Below are 15,001 nucleotides of genomic sequence, written 5' to 3' on the forward strand. Positions count from 1 at the left end.
ATTATCTGACTATAAAAATGGGCTGAAGGAAGTACTAGAGCTTGATAGGGACAGTAAGATCTTTTGGTTCAAGCATGTAAAAAACTGGCTTACCAAGCTCGGATTATCACACTTTTGGAACGAGCCAGGATCCCTAAACTCAGCTTCCAAGAAAATTGTTAAATCAACTTTTTGGTCATATGTGAGCTATGACTCTGTGTATACAAGAACACACGGTCCCCTCACTGAGAAATTTCTTTTGGGAAAAAATGAGGCCCTATTTGAACAATTTCTCGACGAAATCCAGCCCCCACTGGCCAAATCCCTATTTCTAAAATTTAGGTATGGAACGCTGAGAATAAAGGTCACTGAGAAAAGATGGGGGAAGACGGATAAAGATTACTGTGCCTTGTGCACCAATAACCAAAGGGAGGATATTTTTCATATTTTGTTTTTTTGCCCTAGTTACGGCAAGGCAAGGAAAAAGTGGATAGTTCCCTTGTGCCGTAACATTGGCTCTATTTCCCATAGGGAAGCTGGCAGAATCTTAAGCACGGACACCAGTCAAGTAATCGTGTTCGGCATTAGTAAATTTTTACTGTCCACTTATTTTATAAGAAGGAAACTATCTCTTTCTTTTTAACTAAGGAAACTGTTTACTTAGTCTCTCCGAAACCATGATCAATGCCAAGGAATTCATTTTTAATCTGGGCAGTTTAAATCCATTTAATGTCTTTTTAACTTTTCTAGTGTTTTAAATATTTTAATATTTATTTGATTCTGTGCCAAACTGAGACTGTATCTTACGTGTCCATTTTTGATGAAATGCAAGCCAATGTGTAAATTTGATGATATGCAGAAGCAATGTAGTATATATAGGGTGCTCATCATAATGAATGAATTGAATATTTCTATACTGCTGTATATTTTACTATGAAATTGTATATTTTATTGTTATCTTTTATGTTGCAATGCAACGAAATAAAGATTGAAATTGAAATTGAAATTGAGTGTTCTACCAGGCAAAACTAGCGAATTTGGTGTATTTTGGCTTCTTGAACATGGGACGGTGTTTGGGCTGGTTTTTGTGCAGTCTCTTGGGCTACTTTTGAGAAGCTTTTCTTGTAAATATGACTTACAATTAGTATTTACAAATGGTTTGGTTTAAGTACAGTCTGCGGGCTGTCTTTTGTTTCTGTCCTAAGTGTTGATTTGTGGGTTAATCGTTTTTTTTTAATGTCTATGTGGTTTGACATCGGTCCTACTTGTGTTAGTAAATAGCAATTGCGCTTTTTGTATAAGAATGGCTAGCCTTAAGTGCACTGTATTGTGTGTTCTGAGTGTATGACACCCTTCTGTAAATGTCTGGAATGAACTCAATGTGTTTGTTTTTTTGTCATCATTGTGTTGTGCAAAATGTCATTTAATTAATTGCATACTAAATAAAAAATCCAGAAATGAATGATGTAACATATGCTAAATAGCTGCACGCTACGGTTAAAATTGACAAAGTACGAAACTATACATATGTGCAAACTGCCACAGTGCTAAAGATAAAATTAAAATTCGCATTCAGTAGGAATAAAATAGGCCTCAAAAACGAAATTGTGTACTTTGTAATAATTGTGACTAAAATTCAAAATGTTACAGCATTTTCCTTAAATAAATTGTAGTAGACATTAAAAGGCATTCACATCATATGAGTGAGTTGGTTGTTGCGGAACTAAACACACAGTACAGAATGATACGTTTGTGCTGGCTTGAAAAGCATGAGGATTTGACGCCTGCTGGTCACAGCAACAGCTGCGTCAATAGCACATGGCTATTCCTGACCGCAAGCCACAAGGAAACTGTTGAGTCAACTAAATTTTAAGTTAGTGTAAACCTGGAATAAAAGCCTGCATTACAGACTAATTTTTAAAGTTACAAAAATCAGTTTCTTTATTTAGGATAACAGAGAAAAATGAAAGTAGGGATTTGCTTAATGCTTTTTTTCATAAGAAAATCCGTGGTTTTGATGTTAAATAACTGTCCTTTAAAAAGTGGCGCAGAATTTTCATGTTTCAGGTAGGCTTCTGTGCTTAGGGTTATAAATGAATGTGTATAAATATGATAGGAAAGGAAAGAAGGTTGTTTTTCGTATGTGGAACCATCAAAAGGGTTGGTGGTGTTAAAAAAAAAAAAATTAAAAAGGGAAATTTTGATTATATGAAAAAAGTTATTAAAAATAAGTGCACTAAATTAGTTTTCTAATCTCTATAATGCCTAATTATCATACTGTGAACTCCTAGCATCATAGTAGAATTTAAGCAGTGCTGTACCACAATGGAGGGAACTGAAATGTGAAATGTTACTTTACCCAGGCGTACAAAACTCATTTGTACAAGGGTGTACCTTATATATTTCTGACCCCCCCCCCATCTCTGGGATATGTAGAAGACACTTTGGGGATGAGTAATATGCCAAAACATTGTAGGTTATTCATTTTTAAGTGCCCGAAACACCAAACTCTAAATTAGGCAAAATTCACTGTTTAAAAGCAGTTCTGCCACTCAGAGCAGTTTTCAAGCTGATCTCAGGCTTCAGTAAATGCACACATTTAAGTATAACAAAAATAACTGACCTCTATACTGCAAGAAAAGCACACCACACACTGCACACAAATGAAACTAAATATAAAAACACAGCAGAAGTTATTAAGAGTACCTCTAAATTACTGGCAAACAGGAATGAACAGGACTGCCTTTCAGCAGTGATTCTTCATAGTTGCTTTGATTTGGAAAAGCCGCATGGAAAGCCTTGCACACAAATAGGACAGCTGGTAAGGGTTAAAGGTCGAGTTCTGCATTCAGCTACCTAGCAGGGCTCAGAGCAAGGTTTGCTTGGACACTTCGTCTCCTGAAACATTTTGAAAGACGAGATGACAGCGCAGGGAGAGAAGAAATGTTTTGCTTACTATTTTTTACAAAAGCAAGTTTGTGTGCACTCATATGAACAGAAGGAAATATAATGGTATATGTGGGCTCTTATTAAGAGCATAGCTCTGCCATGTATATACAAATATTAGTTTTAGTTTGAACATTACTGTGTAAAAGCTGAGATAAGGAGGCAGTGGGATTTAGTTTGAATTCCTTCACCCTCTTATTACAACTAGTATACTTGTTAAAGTAATTGGTGGTTGGTTATTAATGTTTTCTAGCTAGCTAAATGTGTTATTTACCTCCTACAAGTGTATTTGTGCCCAGCTGCCACAAATAGAAGTAGATGGTCTCGAGAGAAGTGAAACCTGTTTCATGTTTTCCTACTGTCGAAATGGGGGGAGGATAGCTACTCTACAAATTAAGGGTAGGCAAATTTGTTTTTTCTCAATCTCTTTTGAACCTGTCTAAGCTGTCTGTGAAACAGCCATAAGACATGTAATTGGCTACTCAGTAATACTGTTTTACAAATTGTTAGCATTAATAAAATGAATAAATATATATATGCTATTTTACTGTTCATCCTGTCTGATAAAATTATGAAAGGACGAGTAGTCTAGATTGCTGTTCCCTTATTTGAACTTTATGGGGAACTATATGTGGGTAGTGTTTGTTCTAGTATTCTCAAGTGATAACACCATTATTATTAGCTAGTCTGTGTAAATAAACTGACAGTCCTTATGCTGATGTTGCATAGTTTGGATCGTAAAAAGTAGAATGCAGGAAAGACGTCCATGTGATCCTTAGCAAACATTTTTGAAAAAAATATTGTTCTATAGGAGTTTGTCGGAACATGTTCTTCTGGAGAAATGTATGTACCCACAAATGTTTAGTTCTTTATGAAATAAGAATCCCTGTTAAAGTAGCAGTTTTAGATTTTCCTGCTGCTCCTATAACATGTGAGCATGGTCCTAAGTGTACAATGTAGGCGTTTTTATGAAAGAAAAATCATTTTAGAAGTGTCTGCAGTCCTTTACAAGTAATACAAAGTCTGAGTAAAAGTGTAGAACATTTCCTTTTTTCTTGACGGTCCTCAGATTAGTAATATAGGAATACACAAATGTAAAGAGTGGGAGCATGTCTCTATTGTTTTTCTCTTTTCCTCAGAATTTAGAAAAGGAACAGACTTCCTTAGCTGCTTCAAATAGAGTAATAATTCCAGGTTGTTTTTTTCTCTGATAGATGAAGTGATTCTTGGGTACCTTGCTAATATAGGGGCATCGCAAGACAAGGAAGTATTCTGAGATTATCCTCTCTGTTGATAGATTATTTCTGTGGCTTGTCTAAAGACCTTTTGTTCTGTCCACCAATAGATATTTGCTGCCTTACAATTGCCAGAGGGGCCCAGACAGGGATGTGAAGTGTGTACCCGGGCCACTGTCTTGGGCAAAAGATGGGGTCACAAATCAGAAAGGAGAAATCGTGGATCAAGTTTTTGATGCCCAGCTGAGAGTCACAGACCAACCAGAATGGCGAGGAGCCTTTTGCTTGAGGTGCCCCCTTTTGAAACAAGGTTGCTTCAGAGATCCTAGCATCAGGCCTCTGAATCCTGGTCCAAAGTGAATGCAAGGTTGCACCTTTGTTGATTAAGGGTGCCTTGGCATACTGGATAATTTGTGGCCCCAACAACAGAGCAGTGCGCCAGCAGAGCAATACAGAAGTTAGGGAACGACTTGAGTTTAGGGTACAGGTGCTGTGCCCTTGGTGCCTGTTAGATTGAGTGAAGAAAACTGGTGCACTGCCTGAGACACTGGACAGGATAGTTGAGAGCCATTTGCCCTGGGGGGGAGATTGCCCTATCCTGAAAGAAAGACTTTGTTTTCTTCTCAAACTAGGCCGTGATTTCTGATTTGCGAGTTGTGCAGCCCCACCGTGGGAAGAAGAGCTTACCTGTGAAGCTTAAACGGACATAGGGAGAAGACTCCACTCTGGGTGGTTGTAAAGCGACTTCAATTTTCAATAGTAATGTAAACCTTTGGAAGTCCCATTTTTGAGGAGGAGCAGCCCTTTGCGGCTCCTCTTCCTAATTCCTACAACCCTGTGTGGTCCTCCTGGTCCCTTGAAGCCATGATTATTTTTGTAATATGTTTGACTGCTTTAATATTTGTATTAGGTATAATGTTTTTTTTTCTCGAGAAACATTCTTCTGAGCAGTTAACAAATGCGACTTTGCCCTCCTCCTAAAAATGTAATGATTGATACTCTAGCCCTTATAAAAGGAACACTGGAAAAGTCTATTGAAGATGTTTTTATTAGATATGTGCTGTTGGCTATTCTGAAATTGAAATGATGGTCACTGAAATGCAAAGGAGCCCTAAAAATGTTCTTTACATAGAATTGGACTAGACTGTTCTAGGATTTGCTTTTTGCTTAGGGCTCGAAAAATTGACAATTCTGTTTGTGATAATAGTCATTACTTTCTCCTCTCTGTATGACCCAATGCTTTGTTCCCTTTGTACTCCTGCTTATACTGTATATTGTAGTGTAGTTCCTATATTCCCAATAGGATCTGCGCATTGGAATAATATATCCAATAAATGTGACGTAGGACTTAGGTCAGTAGGTCTCTATCGAATATACTAAACTTAATTGTGAGTGTCAGCTAGCTCAAAGGTCACTAGAAACGTTCTCGAATACACAAGAAGGGATTAGTTTCTGACAACCGCATAAACATGACAACTTTGTTTCACTAGGATGAGGAAAAAGAAATTTTACATGACCAATGTGTCCCCTGCTTGTACCCCTACGTTTAGTGTACGTGCATGTCACCCATGCATTTTCCCTCTATGGCCCGCAATAATGATGCCTCTGCATTTACGTCCCACATTAGGATGCCAGTTACCAAGTCTTCCATAAAAGAAACGTTAATTTCGCACTGAGGCCCATGTGGCCCATGTGTTTGCATTGTGCACTTTTAAAAATCGAGAAGAACCCATTTTGTGGCTCAGCCTGAGCCAGTCTCCGAATTAAGGTTTCATGCCTCCAGACACTCTGAGAGCTGCAGCTACGTGTCCCTGAACTCGCATACTTTTGGCTAAGCCGAGAGGGGCCCAGCACGGGGTGCCAAGACAGTATTTTGCACAACAGTTATTTGCTTGCTCTACAGAATCACATTCCTGCCTGGTGAAGAAGGTAAACAGAACCCGTCTGCAAAGATAGGGCCTAGCCTTTCTGTCTCAGTTTAAGTGATTTGCAGAGCTTGCGTCCATAGAAAGCCCACGGCGCAATGAACGAAGAAATATATGCCCACACTGGCTCTTGGTGATGAGCGACCTTTGCTTCAGATAATACATCCCCGGACCTAAGATATCAGATAATACCAGACATGCTGGTCGCCCTGACACTGAAGGCCTCCCTACCAGACCGAAAGTCAGCTTCCCCCAGTTACACGTCAATTGCACGTCATGATCAAGTTGCGCACACAAGTAGGGCAAAGTTCCAGCTGGCCATGCAACCCCCCTCCATGTATTCACCCACCTATGACACACCTATGACTCCTCAAGTGAACGCCCACATGTACGCCCTCATGCACGCCCACATGCTCTTATCTCTCTCTTTCCTCTTGCTCTGCCTGGAGCGCTCCTCCTCTCTATGCAATTGAATGTATAAATATTGTACTCTGTGAATAAAGTTTAGAAGACCCTTCCTGAACCTTAGTGGTGATGGAACCGATTCTCCCTTAACTCAAGTTATTGAAATAAAGCCCTTTTGAATCGGACACCACGGACTCTGCCTCTCATTTAATGCATGACCCTTTGTTTAAGTATAGAAATTATGACCGGGTAATACTTTATTTACCACATAAATCTGGCGCCCGAATAGGGACAAATCCCCTTCCCCACGCGCCGGAGATGTAGGTCCAGCCCTTGCCCCCTTCTACAGTGGTGACGGACTTCAAAGTGTACACGCCAGCGGGACTTCCTGCTTACTCCCTCAGGCCCACGGAGGAGGACGGACTGCGACCAGGCATCCACACGAGGCGGTGAGGATCGCGGATCATCCCAACCAGAGCCCAACCCGTGAGAGAGCAAGGTCCGAGGTTTCCGAAGGTCCACCTGTTCCGCACATGCGCAGTATCAAGTTTCCGAGGCCTTCAAGTTCTGCTTCCCGGTGAGTACCACTATTGGGAACGCATAAAGTTCAAGACGGGTTCATTTATTTGAACGCGGTAAAGACGTGTCCGCTCACACAAACACGGTAAAGACGGGTCCATTTCGGTGGACACGGTAAAGACGTGTCTCATTTATGAGACCGGTATGTTTGTGCTGTATTCCAGTGCATAAAGTTAACTGTTTTCAAGTACATGTGTAACTCCATGTATAGTTAGACTGTATCTGTTCTAGTGTTTTAGTGTTTTGTTGTTAATGTTTGTTTCAGTCAGACTATTTTAGTGTGTATTGTGTTTTCATTGTGTTGGTTTCAACATGCCACTGTTTTCGAAACTACGTCAGATAGGGACCAGGAAAGGTATACTCGAAGAATCAGTTAACATCCCGCCTAGAGACACACCTGGTCATTATATGTATAATAAGCATGGGCTAGATGCCATATTGTTTTTAGACTTATGGGTAGATTACACAAAGGATTTAGAGGAGAAGTACAGATGGCCTGCCTCGGGAACGTGGGATTCTGAATGCATTATGAGAGTAGAGGAAGCGTTATGGAAAAAGAAATCAAGACCCTCTCAGAAAGATGCCATTGAGTTATGGCGCAAAGAAGCACATAGGAGAACAGAGAGAATTCCACCAAGCAGAGAGAAGTAAACAAGCAGCGGAAAAAGCCAAAGAAAAAGAACTGCGGGAGGAGGGGGAACGGGTCAAAGCAGAAAAGGCTGATAGAGAAAGCAATGCTGTCGTTGCTGGTATTTATCCCGTCCTCTCAGAAGAACTAGCTAGAGTGACCCCCTCCGAAACACCCCGTAGGTCGCGAACGCCACCACCTGTACCCTATAGAGTACGTAGAATAAAGCCAACAGCATCTGAGGCGTTTATTTCTTCCTATCTAGAAGGGTCCCCACCGGACTACGCAAACGCAGATTTCCCTCCGCCCCCACCAGCCGACCAGCTCCAACAGCTCCAGCAGCTCGTGAAAGACGACGTAGGACAAGGGACCGTAGGGGGAGGAGAGCCTACTATAGATGTAGCAATCGACCACTGTATATACGATCCAAACCAGGAAAGGGCTCAATGCTCGTGATTTCACTAAGACTAAGACAAGCAGTCGCATATTTGGACAAACTACCAGACATGAAAGACCACCTAGATAACATATACCGTTTCATTAGGACGAGGGAGGGACCCGAGAGTATAGCACAGGCCATGCAAAACAGAAAGGTGGGGGTTAAGAACTACATCCTCCGGTTTGTTATTAACTGTCTGATCAGGGAAAAAGACGAAGGAGACTGGGATGTAAAGCCTGGTTTGATAGAATGGAGTGATAACATAGATGCCGGTCGGCATGATAAACAGGGACAGACAGATATGGTTGCCCAAACGGTACCTGCAACAAATGTATCAGTACACACTGTCAGACTATCCAGAATACCAATCATATTCATGGAACAGCCTTGAGAGGGAAGTTGGCTTGCCCCTTATTGAGGTTCCTGTAGATCAAGAGGGTCCTTATGTACATAGTCGTGTACTGGGACAGGACAGAAAGTTTCTGATTGACACAGGGGCGAGCAGAACTACCATCAGCCATGACGAGGTTCCAGGGGCACCTCTCTCGGGCTCGCAGAATGTTTCCCTGGGATTTCCGGGAAAGCCTATTGTTAATGAAGTATCGAAACCAGTCTCCCTAGGGTTTGGTCCATTGTCACGTACCACGGACTTGCTACTTACTAAATCATGTCCAGAAAATTTACTTGGCATAAAGACATTAAAAGGACTAGGAGCAGTTATCTGTTGTTCTCCGGAGGGAGTACGATTGTTCTTACGTGATTTTAAGGGACATTATGTGTTGACAGATTTTGACCACAGACTCCAGAATGTACCACAGCACCTATGGGCACAAGGTCCGACTGACGTAGGTTACATGAACATAACTCCACACCATGTCACTCTCAAAGCAGGAGTAGTACTACCACGTATACGACAATACAAGTTACCACCTGAGGCCGAAGTGGCCTTATTGAAAATTATTGACGAACTCATTGCACAAGGGGTGGTAGTGGAGACTGACTCGAATGTATGTAACTCACCTGTCATTCCTATCCTTAAACGATCAGACCCTAATGCACCACCAGTTTACAGACTAGTAGTTGACCTTCGAGAATTGAATAAATGCGTGGTCCCACAATACCCAGTGGTCCCAGACATGTCTTCATTACTGACTGCTATTGATTCTGAAGCAACGTTTTTTACAGTCATTGACTTGAAGAATGCCTTTTTCAGCATTCCCATTTATCCAGATACCAGTATCTTTTCGGATTCAGTTTAAAAGGACGCAGTTTTAAATTTACGAGAGCACCACAAGGTTTTACAGAGAGTCCTAGCATTTACAGTCAAGCATTAAAAAGACAGCTGGACAGTATTAATATGCCTGCCGACACTGCACTGCTCCAGTACGTAGACGACATCCTGATTACAGCACGATCAGAAACAGACTGCGAAAATGCATCACTGACAGTTTTACACTTTCTGGCTGACAAGGGGCACAAAGTGTCCCCTTCGAAGTTACAATTCTGTGCACAGCAAGTGGTGTACCTTGGACACTTGCTGTCCAAGAGGGGTAGACAGCTGACACAAGAACGTATTCAGTTAATTGCTAACCTTTCACAGCCCAAGACACAAAAGGAAGTGCGGGCCTTCATTGGCCTCACTTCATACTGCAGGCAGTGGATTCCCCAGTATGCCTATCTAGCCAAACCACTCATACAGTTGACAACATAGGAGGCAGCGTCTTCGACTGTCCTCCCTTGGACACAAGAACATACCTTGGCATTTGAGGAATTAAAAAGAGCCTTATGTCAAGCGCCAGTTTTAGCGACTCCTAGTTACAGCAAACCCTTTACGCTTTTCGTAACTGAACGGGATGGAACAGCATTATCTGTCCTCACACAAGATCAAGCAGGAAAACACAAGCCTTGTGCTTATTTTTCTAGTACACTGGACCCAGTGGCCCAGGCTCTGCCTGCGTGCCTGAAATCAGTTGCAGCAACAGCCCTAGCCATAAGACAAAGTGACTCGATAGTGCTGGGACACCCCCTGACAGTACAGGTACCGCATGCAGTGGAAGTTCTCTTGAACAGGACACAGACACAACACTTGACCGTAGCGAGACTGACAGGATATGAACTGACGTTATTTCAGCCCCACATAGAGATCAGACGATGTAACATTCTGAACCCTGCTACACTTTTGCCCTCAAGTACAGTAGACACCGCACCGCATGACTGTGTGGAAATAATGAATATAGTGACGAAACCAAGACAAGACCTGACAGATGTGGCACTTCCAGACCCTGACCTGACACTCTATGTAGATGGATCATGCATGAGAATGAGTGCAGGAGAATTAGTGGCAGCATATGCCGTGACCACTGCTACTGTAGTCATAGAGACACAAAGAATAGACACTCTGTCAGCACAAGCAGCAGAGCTCATCGCTCTGACACAAGCCTGCATAAGAGCTAAGCACTTGAAAGTGAACATTTATACAGATTCACAGTATGCTTTTGGCGTAGTTCATGACTTCGGAGTACTCTGGAGGGAGAGAGGTTTCTTGACCTCTCATGGGGCCAAAATTCAGCACGGCCCGCTTATTCAGGCCCTGTTGGAAGCAATACATTTACCTGCAGCCATAGCCATCCTGAAATGCAAAGCACACACCAAAGCTACAAACACCATTTCCCAGGGTAATGACCTGGCAGACCGAACTGCTAAACTTACAGCCCAGACACCAACAGATACAACAAAGACAGAGGTACCTTTACTGACAAAAAATATGACAGTCAGGGATCCTTCTCAAGATGTACTCGACACACAGACACACAGACACATGCCACTTCAGATGAAATAAAGAAATGGACTGAACAAGGAGGGGTCCAGACTGACCAAGGTTAGATGACTAAGGGCAAAGCCACATGGTTTCTTCCAGACTCTATGGTACAAGTGATCATAAACACAGCACATAGTCCAGCACACTTGGGAGAGAAGGCAATGATAGACAGCTTACAGAATATCTGGTTTAACAAGCACCTGTGTGCAGCAGCAAAACAAAAAGTAAGAACATGTATGATCTGTTGCCAGTTCAATCCAGGTAAAGGCATCCCGGTGGAACAAGGCGGATTTCATCCTCCTGACCACCCTTTTGAAGTTCTCCAGATGGATTATATCCAGATGGACAGATGTAGAGGTTACAAGTATGTCCTGGTAGTTGTGTGTGCACTAACTAGATGGACAGAAGCGTATCCAGTCCCAGATTATACTGCAGTGACAACCGCCAGGCAATTGGTGCGTGAATTCTTCCCTAGATACGGATTGCCCAGTGTCGTTTACTCAGACAATGGTCAGCCTTTTTCTTCTGAATTAAACAAGTGTCACTTCTGTTAGGATATAACTGGAAGTTTCATTGTGTACGACACCCTGAAGCAGCAGGCCTTGTAGAAAGAATTAATCGGACAATAAAGACGAAACTAGCAAAGATCTGTGCAGAAAAAGGCGTGGATTGGATGGTAGCCTTGCCGGTTGCCCTCTTTTACATGCGTATGGTAGCCCATTCCAGAACAGGCCTATCACCATATGAAGTGGTTTTTGGTAGACCGCCGAATATGTGGGGTACGCCTATGCCTAAGAAAATAACTGATCCCAGGTCAAGGAGCATGCCATAGCACCAGGCGATTTCGTGTTCGTCCGGAACTTTGATCGATCAAGCCCCCTTGAGCCGCGTTGGAAGACGCCGAAGTTAGTGTTACTGACCACGAGGACAGCCATCAAGGTCGAAGGGAGAAAAGGATGGCTCCATGCCCATCATTGCAAAAAGTACTTTGGAGACTCTGGAACTTTGGTAAAGAATAAAGACATTACAGACTTTGAGCCCCCTTTGCTAGAAAAGACTCTGCAGCAAGAGTACAGGTCCAAATTACGATCTAGAAAGCCAGACGACGTTTAATTGTTTTAGCCCACTAGGTGGTGAATCGGTTAAACAAGATTTCTGACATGTATAAGATCGTAGATAATAATAGTAAAAAGAGTAACATGAAAGAAAAATACTGCAAGATATTACGTAGTAGATGTATAGTATCTTTGATTTTTCTGTCTTTTCTGTGCATCACTATAATCAGTGTCAGCTTAATACTACATGTTTTCTTTCCTCCTATTGCCTCACATATACACTATTCCATTAATGACACCGTGGAGCATACATTTAATGATCTGCCACCCCATGAACTGTCATATCGACTAGCCCTGCGCAACAATAGTTTCATTCGGATGTTGCACCGTTCTCATCAGACCAGCAATGCGACTGATTGCTGGGTATGTGGCCAACTCCCGCCTTATCAAAAGACGAAGGGAGTTCTGCCCTTCTTCCCTTTTCCGTTCTCCCACAATGGTTCGTGCGGAGCATGGTTTGCCTTAATGTCATCACTAGACTGAAAGTCCATAGTTTACCAGGGTGACTGGATATACGGTAATTTGAATAAAGTAATGAATGAGGTCTGTTTTCCAGACGAAGACGGTCTTCCCCAAAGGAAGGGGACCGATCTAGAAAATGAAGAGTATGAGCAAGGAAATGCTTCCCTCAGCTTTATGATGCTGAATGTTCAGCCCATGCAAAATGCAGGTCCACTGTCTATTTCAGTCCTATCAGTAAAAGGTGATTTGTGTGTTAGAAAGAAAGGATCAGTACATATGGGACACAGCGAGTGTAATGCTGTAGTCGAGTTTAATGATAAAGGAAAGTCTTCTTTCAAAGCATCTCGCCATTCTTATTTCATTTGCGGTCAGACAGCCTATGTACATCTGCCCTTAGACTGGGGTGGAACATGCTATATAGCTTTCCTTCTGCCACCCGTCTTTCTGGCCCCATCCCATTACCATCGAGATTCACGACTAGAGCATGTTAGACACAGGAGAGAGACCGATTCCTCCGAGATTGATCAGACTGAGACAGCTTGGGAGCAATATACAGATTTCAACAGAGGATTCTTTTTCTTCATAGGTCCCGTCCAAAACAGTAAACTTATACGCAGGTTAACAAGAACTCTGGAAGCAGTTGTGAATGAGACTGCATCTGCCCTGGCGAACTTGACCCAGGAGCAGTCTGCCATGAGACTTGTAGTTCTTCAGAACCGCCTTGTTCTTGACGTCATCCTGGCCGATAGGGGCGGGGCCTGTAGAGTGATCGGCTCCAGTTGCTGCGTTTTCATTCCAAATAACGCGCCATATGTGTACGCAGCAATAACAAGGCTCCACAAGATTGCTCAAGATATACATCAAGACCCAGGCACATGGACTTGGTCCAGTTGGCTCTGGAGTGTAATATCGGCTTGGGGATGGAAAGTGCTGTCATTCCTAGGAATGATACTGCTTATGGTATTCGGCTGCTGTCTCTGTCTGCAGTGTGGCCCGGCCATTTGCGGCCTGTGTGCGACTGCCTGTGTTCCACATCCATGTATTCAAAGGATCAAAGATGAACAAATGATGCTGTATGATCAAATATACGGTCTCATGAATGTAGATGTATCCTGAAGGGTAAAGTAGGGCACAAGGAGGGAATGAGGAAAAATAAATTTTACATGACCAATGTGTCCCCTGCTTGTACCCCTACGTTTAGTGTACGTGCATGTCACCCATGCATTTTCCCTCTATGGCCCGCAATAATGATGCCTCTGCATTTACGTCCCACATTAGGTTGCCAGTTACCAAGTCTTCCATAAAAGAAACGTTAATTTCGCACTGAGGCCCATATGGCCCATGTGTTTGCATTGTGCACTTTTAAAAATCGAGAAGAACCCATTTTGTGGCTCAGCCTGAGCCAGTCTCCGAATTAAGGTTTCATGCCTCCAGACACTCTGAGAGCTGCAGCTACGTGTCCCTGAAATCGCATAATTTTGGCTAAGCCGAGAGGGGCCCAGCACGGGGTGCCAAGACAGTATTTTGCACAACAGTTATCTGCTTGCTCTACAGAATCACATTCCTGCCTGGTGAAGAAGGTAAACAGAACCCGTCTGCAAAGATAGGGCCTAGCCTTTCTGTCTCCGTTTAAGTGATTTGCAGAGCTCGCGTCTATAGAAAGCCCACGGCCCCCACGCAATGAACGAAGAAATATATGCCCACACTGGCTCTTGGTGATGAGCGACCTTTGCTTCAGGTAATACATCCCCGGACCTAAGATATGAGATAATACCAGACATGCTGGTCGCCCTGACACTGAAGGCCTCCCTACCAGACCGAAAGTCAGCTTCCCCCAGTTACACGTCAATTGCACGTCATGATCAAGTTGTGCACACAAGTAGGGCAAAGTTCCAGCTGGCCATGCAACCCCCCTCCATGTATCCACCCACCTATGACACACCTATGACTCCTCAAGTGAACGCCCACATGTACGCCCTCATGCACGCCCACATGCTCTTATCTCTCTCTTTCCTCTTGCTCTGCCTGGAGCGCTCCTCCTCTCTATGCAATTGAATGTATAAATATTGTACTCTGTGAATAAAGTTTAGAAGACCCTTCCTGAACCTTAGTGGTGATGGAACCGATTCTCCCTTAACTCGAGTTATTGAAATAAAGCCCTTTTGAATCGGACACCACGGACTCTGCCTCTCATTTAATGCATGACCCTTTAAGTATAGAAATTATGACAGGGTAATACTTTATTTACCACAAGGACTGGAAAATACCTTCAGAGTCGTGGAAACAATAGATAACTATTTTATTCAGTCATTCGTGCATGCTTTGTTTCTACAGAGTTGCAGAGAAATTGTGAGACAGGCATTTTCAAGGGGAGTCAAAAACACTGGAGCTGGATTCTCGGCAGAGGAGGACCGCTTCTTGTCAGTGCGTCAGCTGGAGAGTCGGCTTCCTTCGGCACTTGCTCTAGCGA

Source organism: Lissotriton vulgaris, unplaced genomic scaffold (assembly GCF_964263255.1).
Source record: "Lissotriton vulgaris unplaced genomic scaffold, aLisVul1.2 SCAFFOLD_1787, whole genome shotgun sequence".
NCBI lineage: Eukaryota > Metazoa > Chordata > Amphibia > Caudata > Salamandridae > Lissotriton > Lissotriton vulgaris.